The sequence below is a fragment of the Pezoporus occidentalis genome, unplaced genomic scaffold (assembly GCF_034315485.1).
Source record: "Pezoporus occidentalis ecotype Australia unplaced genomic scaffold, CSIRO_AGI_Poc_V1 ctg162, whole genome shotgun sequence".
Taxonomy (NCBI): Eukaryota; Metazoa; Chordata; class Aves; order Psittaciformes; family Psittacidae; genus Pezoporus; species Pezoporus occidentalis.
This window is the reverse complement of record NW_026913447.1, coordinates 1,882,350-1,895,037: the sequence shown is the minus strand read 5'-3', so window position 1 is coordinate 1,895,037 and position 12,688 is coordinate 1,882,350.

Below are 12,688 nucleotides of genomic sequence, written 5' to 3'. Positions count from 1 at the left end.
CAATCAAAACCTAGGCAGTTAAGCTTTTTTATTTGTGTTAAAGCTTATTAATATATAGTAGTACTTCTGACAACTGTTCCTTTGTGGTGTAACTTGCACTTTTTGACCTGGAAAAGTCAGACATAATTGTACTTCAGAGTCAAAAAAAACTAAAGCAAGTTGCTGAAGATGTGCATTAAACACAGAAAAGAGTTAAACTGAATCTCTCAAAAAAATAATACCTAAAGCTATATAGTTGAAGCCCCGTAAAAGCATTATATGTATATGGTTAACTACATTTTATATAAAAGGAGGATGGAACCAGGAGTGATACTGTCCCAGAAGTACCATCTGGTCTGAAAGACAGCCCTTATTATTATGGGAATCCAGTAGGGCCTCATATTCTCAGGCGGGTTTTAAGCTATTATTTGTGATTTTAAGAGATGGCACTTCCAAACTGGACTGACTTACATACCAACGTACTTCTGGTGCAAAAACTGCATTCAAGAGTGAATACTTCATAGTGGCAGTCTGAATATTCATATGATTTTTTAAAATCCATTCAAAATGGATCTAATTAAGTATCAGACAGGAAATATCCAAGTTAATAAATACAACTTTACTTTTGAATTCTAAACATTAAATACAACAGGCTGTAGAAGCTCAAAAAAAAAAAATAAAAAATTGAAAAACAACTGTGGCATTAGATTTCTAGCAAGAAAATTTTTGGAAAATGTTTTCTTGACTTTTCCATGTGAATGTGATAATGTAATTTTTTCCCTATTTCATATTCTTCCATGTTTAAGGGGATGGTATAGTTCTTGAATCTTCTATTTTCTTTCTATCCTTTACTTTTAGATCCTCTCATGAAAGAATTTAGATAAATTGAAGCAATGGAATAAAAAGCCTTGAAAAAGTGTTGAAATAAAATCAAACTCTTGAAAAAACAAAGTAGAAAAAAATGCACCTAACAGTTACACATAAAGAAGACATTTAGAAAACAAGTATGCATATGTATCTCTGAACTTTCTACATATGTGAATTTCTCTGGTTACAAGAAACTCAGTTTCTAGCTGGATAAATGGATGTGACTTCATTAATTTCTAGAGGAATTCTCCTATCAATATACAGCATATGTGAGGTATGAAAACTTGAAAAAGTAGCTGGATCAAAAAAACCTGCAAACCATTAATGTCTGTCTGTAGCAAAAAATAAGTAGTACTCCAAATAAACTTTGTTTTAAAATTCTCAGCTAATACTGTGGATTTGAGAAAAGAAATCAGCTTTCTACCCAGTCACTCAGGATCTCATGTTTTGCTATTTTATGAAGCCTTTTAATCAGTCAGAGATGTTAACTTTTTTCCCCTTGTGCCATTATTCTCTGTATTGCTTTTAGCAATAAACCCTGTTACAACTTAGTCACAAATGTCAACAGAAGATTAGAGGTTCCCGAGCCACCTTTTAAAGTTTAAATTGATGCAGAAAGCTGACATTATAATGTCAATTACTTAATATCATCCTAGATTTTCAGCAAAGAACTTAAGCATATGTTTAGGTCTTATTCAAATAGATGAAATTTAATCGTGAGCTTATGCTGTGTGTATAGATACATATGCATTTAAAAGGTTTGTCAAATAAGGAGGATTTGTTGAACTAGAACTAAATCACCATTCTTTTCTAGTGTTGTCCAAGTTTTCTTTAAATTATATTTTTTCTGACTTACATTTTACAAATTATATTTAGGATGGGTAAATTTTTTTCTAGCAGTCTGCTAGCAGTAAGAATTAAAATCTTATATCTTTATTTGCACTGAATAGTATCTTTAGTATGTTATTTATTTTACATATTTGATATGTAAAATGAAAATTCTGGCTGGGCTAGAAATATTTTTGTATGGTTTAAGACTGCTGCATACTATCAAATGCATTCTATGATTGTTTTTCAAGAAAACAAGTACAACTTATGCAAAGTTATATGTAATATAAACCTGTTGCGTACAGAGTAAAAATTTTTCTTTGTTAGAGAAAAAATGGGAATGCCCATCAAAGCATAAGTATTTGGCAACTGAACTGCAGTAATCTAGTAATGGAGACTAGTTTTATCTTTAATTTTTGTGATCTGTGGCATTTAATGAAGGCATGGACATCTTGTTTAGAGCTAGTACTTCTGATAATGTCAATAGATCATAAAGTTATATATTTGAGGGTGAGAAGGGGAGTAAGCCTCATATATTTGCTTCTATAAGATGCCCTGTGTTTAGTATTATTTGTTAGAAAAATTTTTGATCCCGTATACCCTAAACCCAGATTTAAAAGAGAGAATACAGCCCTATCTGGGAAAGGAAAAAATATTTCCATTCCACAATGAGATTATAGTTTTAATTCAAAATATTAGAAATTATATTTGTAACATATCAAACTACATTTTTGTATTGTATAAATAAAATGCATTTATAAATAAAATATTTTCATCAAGTTTACATTTGTCTACATGGCAGATGTGCTGATTATTCTGAACTTGTCTGGAAAGAAACTTCAGAAAGTTGATATGCATCCAAAATATGCATGGAGACAAGTAAATTGCCAGTTGCAACATTTTTTTGCCAGCAGCTTCTTTAGTCAAGCAAATCAAGTACCATTCTATCAGCACTAAAATCAGACAGCTTGAGACTCTGCTGCCATTTTAAAACTTTCCCTAAGCAAAAGACACTGTAGTGGAAAATCCCCAGCTCAGATGTGGGGATAGAGAAAAAGTAATGATTTACCTGTCACCATGTGTACCTGTAACCAGCACCAGCTTTCCAGGTACTCCAGCTCCCTGTAACAGAATTCAAGTGTGGAAAAGGATCAGAAATACGTGAAATAGATTACAAATGAGACTGGTTTTCAGCTCACATTTACAGCATAACATTGTAGCTCTCAACAAACTAGGCTTTGTTAATTTTTGTGCAAGGAGGGAAATCATGAGGTTATGGTGCTTTCACCTTTCATTCCTATCTGTGATGCAGTCTTTGGGCTCTCTGAAACAGTTGAGACATACAGAAAAGATTTTGGACAAATATCACAGGGTAAGGTCAGGGTATGGCTGACCTCTGTGGTACATTACTTGGCTATGTAGTCTAAGTACTTGAAAGATCCATATGCCACATAGATACCTGCCCCGTTCCCAAATGTGTAGTTTTCACGTGGTGAGATACCTCAGGTCTATTGGTCTCTATGCTCTACTAAAATAAAGATAATATTGAACAAAAGGGGATCCTCAAGGGAAAATGTTTCATAACTTCATAGGCTTCATTGTTTCCAGAATTAAATCCCAGTATATGTTTTCTTGAGTGACATTTTGCCTCACTGAGGAGTTCAGTGTCCCTGCCTCATACTCATTAAGCCAGAAATCCTAACTCTCAACTCAGGCTGGCTGTTTTTTGTGGTGTGAACTGGCTAAGAGCTCAAGGCAGCAGCTAACAAATGACCAGTGAATTTGAGTGTTTTTTTCCAGAGACTGGAAGCCTGCAGCTGTTCCACATTTCCACTCACAGTGTATATGTATGGCATAACAGTTTTGAAGTGGCTTGTCTAGATGGCTTTTTAACTCAGGCCTATTTAAAAAAGAATGCTTTCATCTGGCAAAATACGAAGTTAAAAGTCTAGCAGTGGGAATATGTGCATTTGCAGAGAGTGGGGAAATGTACTGTGAACAGCTCTAACTCTGGGAGGACTAGAGGTCGTACAGGGTGCACTTGAAACGTGTTAAAGCAGTGCCTTGCATGTGCAAAGGATGTGCTGAAGGCAGCTGCAGGTCTGTCTCTGCTTAGATTTTCTTGGTATGAAAACGGAGCATATAGAAGGTAGAGAGTGGGAAGAAAGGCATTTAAAGAACAAGGCAACCGTCAGGCACAGTCAACATGGGTTCACAGAGGGAAAAGTCCTGTTTGACTAATTTGATACCCTTCTACAATAAGGTCACCTGCCTATCGATGAAAGAAAAGCAGTAGGTGTAGTTTACCTGGATTTTAGTAAGGCTTTTGATACTGTCCCTCACAGCATCCTTTTGTTTAAGTGGCCCAACTATTGCCTGGGCAGCCGAGTTCCTCAGGGCTCAATTCTAGAGCCAGTTTTGGTCAATATTTTTACCAATCTGGATGCAGGAGTTGAATACGTCAGTAGCAGGTTTGCTAATGATCCAAACTCACTGAGACCTCCTTGCTTTCTGCAGCTTCTTGAGGAGGGGAAATCAAGAAGGAGGCTCTGAGCTCTGCTCCCTGGTACCCAATGACAGGACATAGGGGAACGGCTCAAAGCTGCACCAGGGGAGGTTCAGACTGGACACCAGGAAGCATTTCTTCACTAAGAGGGAGGTCAAACACTGGAACAAGCTTCCTAGAGAGGTGATCGATGCCCCAAGCCTGTCAGTGTTTAAGAGACATTTGGACAGTGCCCTTAAGAACAAGCTTTAACTTTTGGTCAGCCCTTAAGTGGTCAGGCAGTTGGACTAGATGACCACTGTAGGTCCCCTCCAACTGAACTATTTATCCTGTCCTATCCTATCCTATGAAAAAGTATGCGGGCCACAGTGATTTTCCAGCTTTTATCAAGACAGGACATCAGTATGCAGCCAGAACGTACACATGACAAATCAAGAGCTGTGAAATGCTCTTAGGATCATGACATAAATGCAACAGAACTTCTCAGGAAACAGTCTGTAAACTTGCAGGTTGTTTTACAAGACACTGTAAAACAAGCTAATAGGTGTTAAAGCCTAAAGAGGTAATTTTATTTCGTTATAAAATACGGATGACCAAGCACTGGATAGTACATATTATTTCCTACTGCATTATTTTATATATTCATATCACATGAAGAAGAAGGTGTTTGGCATAGGCAGTCTAAGTGATTACTGCCCCTTACTCAGTAGTTGTTAGACTGCATGTAGTATACTGCATTCAGTTTGGGGCCCACAGTGTAAGATGCTGATAAACTGGAGCAAGTTTAGCACAGGGCTTACAAGTGCCTGGAGCCTTGCCCTCTGATGACAAGCTGAGGGAACTGGGCTTGTTACACCTGGAGGAACAGCATCAAGGGGATCTTGTAGCTCCCTTACAAAACCTTAGAGGAGCTTATTAAGAAGATGGAAACAGACTCTTTCCTGAGGTGCAAGAGAACAAAACAGAGTGGTCATAAATTGAAAGAGGGAGGATCTTAGTGCACATAAAGAAAAAAGAACAAGTTGTCCAAAGAAGTTTTGGAATCTCTATTCACAGAGGTTTTCAAGACTCCACTGAACAAACGCCTGAGCAATCTGGTCTGATCCTAGTGATTCCAGTGTCCACTCTGATTTGAGCAGGACACTGGACTAAATGATTCCCTGAGGTCCTATCTAATCTGAATTATTCTGTTATTCCATGATTTTGATGTGTCATTTTTGACACAGAAAAACAAATTAAGAAATCCAAGCCAATGATCTAAAACCTGAGAAAAACCCAAACTTGTATTGACACATATATATATATATAGTTCCAGTTCTTTAGTGCAAAATACATTCTATAAATAGATTCAGTACTGCCTCTATTGCTTTCACAAATAAGTACACAGGAAGCACTGCACATGCATATTCACACAGATGTACATCTGTTGAAGAGGTACTCTTTTAATAAAGTGCTTTCCCCAAATCTTATCTAGTACTAGTAATAATAATGCATTTTATTTTTACAGTGTCTTCCATTTGTGGACTTCAAGGTATTTGGGGGATACTATAACAAATAGAGTTAATTCTGAACTGGCTGGTGTCTTTCAGTCTTTAATGAGTTTGATTTGGCAGCTCTGGGCATAAAAAATGAATGCATAAGTCCTGAATGAGCAGTATGCCTGGGAAGTCAGTTCATTTTCCTGAGCTGCTGGTTGGTAGAACACCACATGGCCCCAGACTGTTAAAAATACCCTTGTTTTGCACTGCATGTTTGTTCTGGAATACTATAGAGAAATTTAAGTAGCAATTTACTCCCAAATACATCCATCTCTATTTTCAACAGTCTTCACCAAGCTTTGTACCTCCTCCTAATCCCTTGTCAGACAGCTGTGCTGAATGCAGCAGGGCTCAGTGCCTTTTCCTTTTTTGCTTTTCCTTCTGTGTGGTTCTGCCCAAGTTAGGAGCTAGATCTCACTTACCAGCCCTGAGGCTGCTGTAAACATCCAGCCAGTACCTCTCTTCATGTGAGTAAGCAGTAACTGGAGGTGGCAGGCACATGAGCTCCATCACCATTTTCATGTCTCCTTCCCATTCCCATTCCCTAGCTCTAGCTGTCTTTGCCTTTGGGGCAGGTGAAAGGAGAACATGCTGTGAGTACTCTCAGCATAACAGGCATGTACTCAGTTACCTCACTGAGCTCCCCTTTTTTCAGCTGCTTTACTGAACAGACAGGCCAGAAATTCTGGCACACAGGCCCCTCTCAACTACAGCATTGGAACTGGTCTGAGAAAAGAAGGGGTTAAAAATCAATAAAATGCACTGCTGCACTAGGCCAAACTGAGGCTGTAAATTCTCTGTTAGGGGAAATTAGTAAAGGACAATGAGTAAAGTACTAAGAAAACTGCTTTTTAATCATTTATTCCTTGAAACTAGATGTCAGCTGTTATGAAAATCTCATGTCCATTCTTTTGTTGTTAGCTGTGGAGAACAGAAATGTCACAGCTGCAGGTGCGTTATAGACAGTATCCGTTCAGGGTGGGGGCAAGGTGACCGATAGTGCGATAAGAATGATACCCCCTCCTAAAATTGTAGTAAGTGGAGACTGCTCAGAGCAGGGGTTAGGTGCCTTTTGGTCAAGTGATTAATATATCTGAAAATTAAAATGAATGCATTATGCTTGCTTTAGTCATGTTAAATAAGGAACTCTCAGAGGTTATCTTTGGAGAAATAGGAGTCATGTGAGGGTACCATGCCGAAATTCACAAAATCTGTGCTATCCTTGGCCATTCTGTTTAATGAGAGAAACAGCTCTGCAGGGGAGAGTGCCAGACTTGCCAATGACAGCAGGACGCATGCAGGCATTTTCAGGACTTTGACTGAACGATAATTGCAAACACTTGGTTTTGTTTGTTACAACTGAGTGTTCAAAAAATTTCAGTTGTATAATTAGATTATAAAGTCTTTGGTCTACAATACATAGTTACTTTGTCTATTAAAGGACTTTGCACCATTTGGAGGCTTGAAGAAATGAGGAATTTATCTTGTGACCTAGCTAAGACAGTAACACGGCTCACTTCTCTGCTTTTCACTTTTACCTGTCTTAGTCCAAACTGAATTTCATCACGATGTGATAAAAAACTACTTATGGAGAAGCTAACGGTTGGTTAATTTAAATTTTCATAGATGAATTGTCAAAAGAGCAGGATATGTGCACTTTACGATTTACAAACATATTTTGCCTTTTATTTACTTTTAGTTCACAGTTTCAGATATGTTCTGCACTCATGGTGTATTAAAGATTTTATTATCCGAAGGAGTTCTACAAGAAAAATTAATACAGTATTAACACAATGATATGAGAAGGGAGATGCTGCGCTAGATGACAGCATCCTGTCTTCAGCACTGGCCAGGAATGGATGCTGAAGCTGAGAACAGGACAAGCCGATATGATGCTTCCTCATAATACTCTCTGCTTCATCAGCAGTTGTATTTAGGGACATGTAATGATCCCAAAGATTTCTATTAAATTTGTCATAGGGGGTCATAGGGATTAATTTCAAACATCTATATCTGTTGACTGTCAGCCAGTGCAGATGGTTTCACTACAGACTTCCTGTTGCTGTCAAGGCTGGTGCTTTCTGCAGGCTGACCTTAGTGTGCTCAACAGTTACACGGCTGAGGCATAAAACATGTACGTTTTATTTCAAAGACATCCCTAGAGAGTAATAATTCATAACACAGATTAAGAATCATGTGTTCTTTGTGACCATCCAAACCCACTGATTTTGGAACGACTTCCACCACTGACACAAAATTGGCTGCAGGTTCCATGTCAGTCCAATGGGCAATGCCAGGGAAGGTGTAGCAGTGATGCTCTGCCTCCTTTCTCTACCCCTGCTATTACATTTGGCAGGAAGAAGGACCTTGGCCCTTAGCAATTTTTTTTATGACAAAAATCAGTAGAAGAAATAAAGCATTCTTCTGCTATGGTGAAATGAGACATTCAGAGTCAGTGTGAAACTGATGAGCAGGCAGTGTGCGCTTGCAGCCCAGAAAGCCAACCGTATCTGGGCTGCATCAAAAGGAGCGTGACCAGCAGGTCGAAGGAGGTGATCCTGCCCCTTTACTTTGCTCTTGTGAGACCTCACCTGGAGTATTGTGTGCAGTTCTGGTGTCCTCAACATAAAAAGGACATGGAACTGTTGGAACAAGTCCAGAGGAGGACCATGAGGATGATCAGGGGACTGGAGCACCTCCGATATGAAGACAGGCTGAGGAAGTTGGGGCCGTTCAGCCTGGAGAAGAGAAGGCTGCGTGGAGACCTCATAGCAGCCTTCCAGTATCTGAAGGGGGCCTATAGGGATGCTGAGGAGGGACTCTTCACTAGGGACTGTAGTGACAGGACAAGGGGTGACGGGTTAAAACTTAAACAGGGGAAGTTTAGATTGGATATAAGGAGGAAATTCTTTCCTGTTAGGGTGGTGAGGCACTGGAATGGGTTGCCCAGGAGGGTGTGAATGCTCCATCCCTGGCAGTGTTCAAGACCAGGTTGGACGAGGCCTTGGGTGATATGGTTTAGTGTGAGGTGTCCCTGCCCATGGCAGGGGGGTTGGAACTAGATGATCTTAAGGTCCTTTCCAACTCTAACTATTCTATGATTCTATTCTATGATTCTATGAAACATGGAGATAGACAACACCTGCACTTTCAAACAAAAATTAGGTGTTTGAAAGACTTGGCCAAATCGAGTATTACTGAGTAAAGAAGAAAAGATACGGCATGATGAAGAATTAGTTACAACTCTTCACATTGTGAAAAGCATCAAAGCATAATTCACATCAAACCAATGGAAACAATTCACAAATAAAACCAACATGAAATTGAAATACTCAGAGCTTGTTTAGCTTGGTTTGGGAGGAACTGGAATATTTCTCATCACATTTGTTTTTATAATTTTATGGTTGCATGTTTGTCATTTTTGTGATTCTAAGGAAGAAACTTAAAACATTAAATTTGTTGGGCAATTTTCTAAACTACTACAGAGTTTGTGATACTTTACATTTTGAAATATGCTGGGCTTTTGGGGATCACTGCCTGTGGATATATAAACCAAAATGCTGACGATGAAATGTAATGCTGTGTAAATCTTGCCTCTTGTGCAGTTTTACAACATTTCAAACTCACCTAAGTTCAACTAATGCATTCTAATATTTGTAATTGTTTTGAAGAAGTGAGGGCCAAAAGTTCAACCAAGCTGCAGCAATGCATAATTTCTAAATTAAGCTGGTGAAATGGAAGTTAGAAAAATGTCCGTAAATTCAGCCACTAAATTGTTCAGCTTTTCCAGAACTAAATATAAAAATTTAATGTGATCCAACATATATCATATATGAAGAAAACATTCTCTCAACTTGGAACAGAAATCTGAGACCACGATCCACCTCATCCAAGTTTTTCAAATGTTCTCGTATACTAGGTCTTTAGATGACAGATCAAGCTCATGTTTGGTATAAACACATTTAATGTCACACATGTTTAAACTCAGACCTCTATTTTACTTGGCATAGTCAGTGTTTAAATACACTTTTACAGTATTTTACATGGGGCTTACAATAATAAGTTGCAGTAGGGAAGGTTGATTACATGCTGGTCACAAGAGAACCCAAAACAAGCCTAAGAGGAACAGAATGTTCAGAACTATTCGGTTAGTCTCAGTACCACTCCTGCAAGTTGTTGCTGTCCTTTCATGACCTTGATAGATCTTTGAATGTGAAGGGGCATCAGTCCCCTATTTTAAGAGTACAAATAGTTTTCTACACCAGTTTTTTAAAAGACAAAAATTTTAATGTCAAATTGCAAGGTCCTAATTGTAACAACTGCAACTCAAGCTGAATTCAGAAGCTTGATAAAAACTAGGAAAGATGCCCTTAAAATAACTGCACTGAAGGTAAATTAGTTCACCAGTCTTTACCAGAATTGACCTTCTAAAACTGGCCCGTAGGATTAAGATTTTCAATTCCACCAAGTTAGCAATTCAGCTTATAGCACCTTTCTTTTTAAGCTGTGCTAGCCACATCAGACACGAACAGAAAAGCGCTCAGCACCTTCTGACTTGTCTTTATTCACCATATTATTCAGATTTTTCACCAAAAGCATAAGAATCTTGATCTTGTAGTAGACACAGTACACAGTAAGTTTATATAGTACAGTATGCATATATGCAAAACACAACTAAAACCTCTAAGTACCTAGAAATCTGTAGATCACTATGTATGAATACACAAAAGAAAATGTATTCTGAGACTTATAGAATGGTTTAGGTTGGAAAAGTCCTTAAAGCTCATCCAGTTCCAACCCCCTGCTACAGGCAGGGACACCTTCCACCAGACCAGGTTGCTCAAAGACCTGTCCAGCCTGGCCTTGAGCACTGCCAGGGATGGAGCAGCTACAGCTTCTCTGGGCAACCTGTGCATGTCTCATCACCCTCACAGTACAGAATTTCTTCCTAATGTCTAACCTAAATCTTCCCTCTTTCAGCTGAAAACCATTCCCCCTTGTCCTGTCCCTACAGGCCCTTGTAAAATGTCCTTCTCTTGATGTCCTATAGGCCCACTTTAGGTATTGGAAGGCTGTTACACGGTCTCCCTAGAGAGAAGACCTTCTCTTCTCCAGGCTGAACAAGCCCAACTCTCTCATGATGATCAGAGAGCATGAGCTCTCTGATCATCTTTGTGGCATTCCTCTAAGACTCACTTCATGGTCCCCCCTCTTATGCTGGGGCCCCAGAGCTGGATGCAGTACTGCAGGTGGAGTCTCACAAAAGCAGAGCAGTGGGGCAGAATCACCTCCCTAGATCTGCTGGTTACTCTTCTTTTGATGCACCCCAGCCCAGGGTTTCTGGGCTGTGGGTGCACACTGAAGCTCGCTCATGCTGAGCTTCTCATCAATCAACACCCCCAAGTCCTTCTCCTCAGGGCTGCTCTAAATCCAGTCTCCACCCAGCCTGTAACTATGTTTGGGATTGCTCTGACCCAGCTGTAGGACCTTGTACTTAGCCTTGTGAAACGTCATGAGGTTCTCACTGGCCCACCTCTCAAGTGTATCAAGGTCCCTCTGGGTAGCCTCCCTTCTCTCCAGTGTGTCTACCGCACCATGTGAGGATGGAGGCACAGACCCAGAGGTAGAGTGCAGGCTGGATCATTTATTGAAAAGATTACACGATATTTATATGCTGCCAAGCACATCTGCGTTTGCCTTGCGGTTACATCAGGTGAAAGGTCTATCTGATTTTCTTACTGACATCCTCTTTCCAGTTCCAACGTCCTTGTTCCTTGCCAGTTCCAACGTCTTCCAAGTACCAGTCAGGGACAGGTCACTCTTAATTGCCAGCAGTAGTTTCTCCTTCCCATGGTCTCTGACAGCTTTGATACATTCCAGCCCCCACAGCACCACACAGCTTGGTGTCATCGGCGAACTTGCTGAGGGTGCATCAACCCCACTGTCCATGTCTCCGACAAAGTTGTTAAAACCATGCAGATCCCAATACCGACCCCTGAGAAACACCAGCTGTCACTGATCTCGAGTTGGACATCAAGCCTTTGACCACAACTCTTTGAGAGTGACTATCCATCCAGTTCCATATCCACCAAGCGATCTATCTATGCCTTTGCAGTTTAGAAACAAGGATGTCATGTGGGACAGTGTCAAATGCTTTGCACAAGTCCAGGCAGACAGCATCAGTTGGTCTTCCCTTACCCACTGGTGTTGCAACCCTTCCATAGAAGGCCACTAAATTTGTCAGGCATGATTTTCTCTTAGTGAAGCCATGATTGCTGTCACCAAACAGGTGTTTTCAAGCCTAAAGTTAGCCCACAACTAGATATTCTTGGGATCAGACCAAACATTAACATGACTCAAAACTTACCTAAGAAACAGGGAAAGGAAGTAAAAATAAATCATTAGTTTTATTGAGCAGAGATGAAAAACAGACTTCATATTAAGGCCTCCAATGTAGATGAATTGGAAAGGTGCCAACAATCTAGCAGCATTTGCAAGTTAATTATTTAAGTCATTCAGTTGAGAGAAGGCATTAAAGAAGTTGAGAAGTCTTACACTCTATTAAATGAATACTCACTAAAATGGCAAATACTGCAACTAATGACATAATACTAATGACAAATTACAGTCTTGCAGAAAAAAAAAGGAAAAAATCCATTATAAATACATTTTATGGGATTCTAAATTAACTCTCTGGTAATCTCAAAAATGGAATTGGGCATTACCCCAACCAGTGTGATAACAGCTCTGTTCAGTGGGCAATATGACTGAAAATGACTGAGGTTTTAGGAAATACGTGGAAGAGAATGAAAAATAATTCTGAAGAGATCAAGCATAGCTCTGGGCCACTGCGCTTTCCACAAGCTTGACTGTGGGCATCTTCAGTCCAAAGAAGAGTGTTCTGGAATTTGAGGCTCAAGAGCTGCAACAAAGCAGGAGGAATTCTCACGGGAATAATGAATGAAAAGTT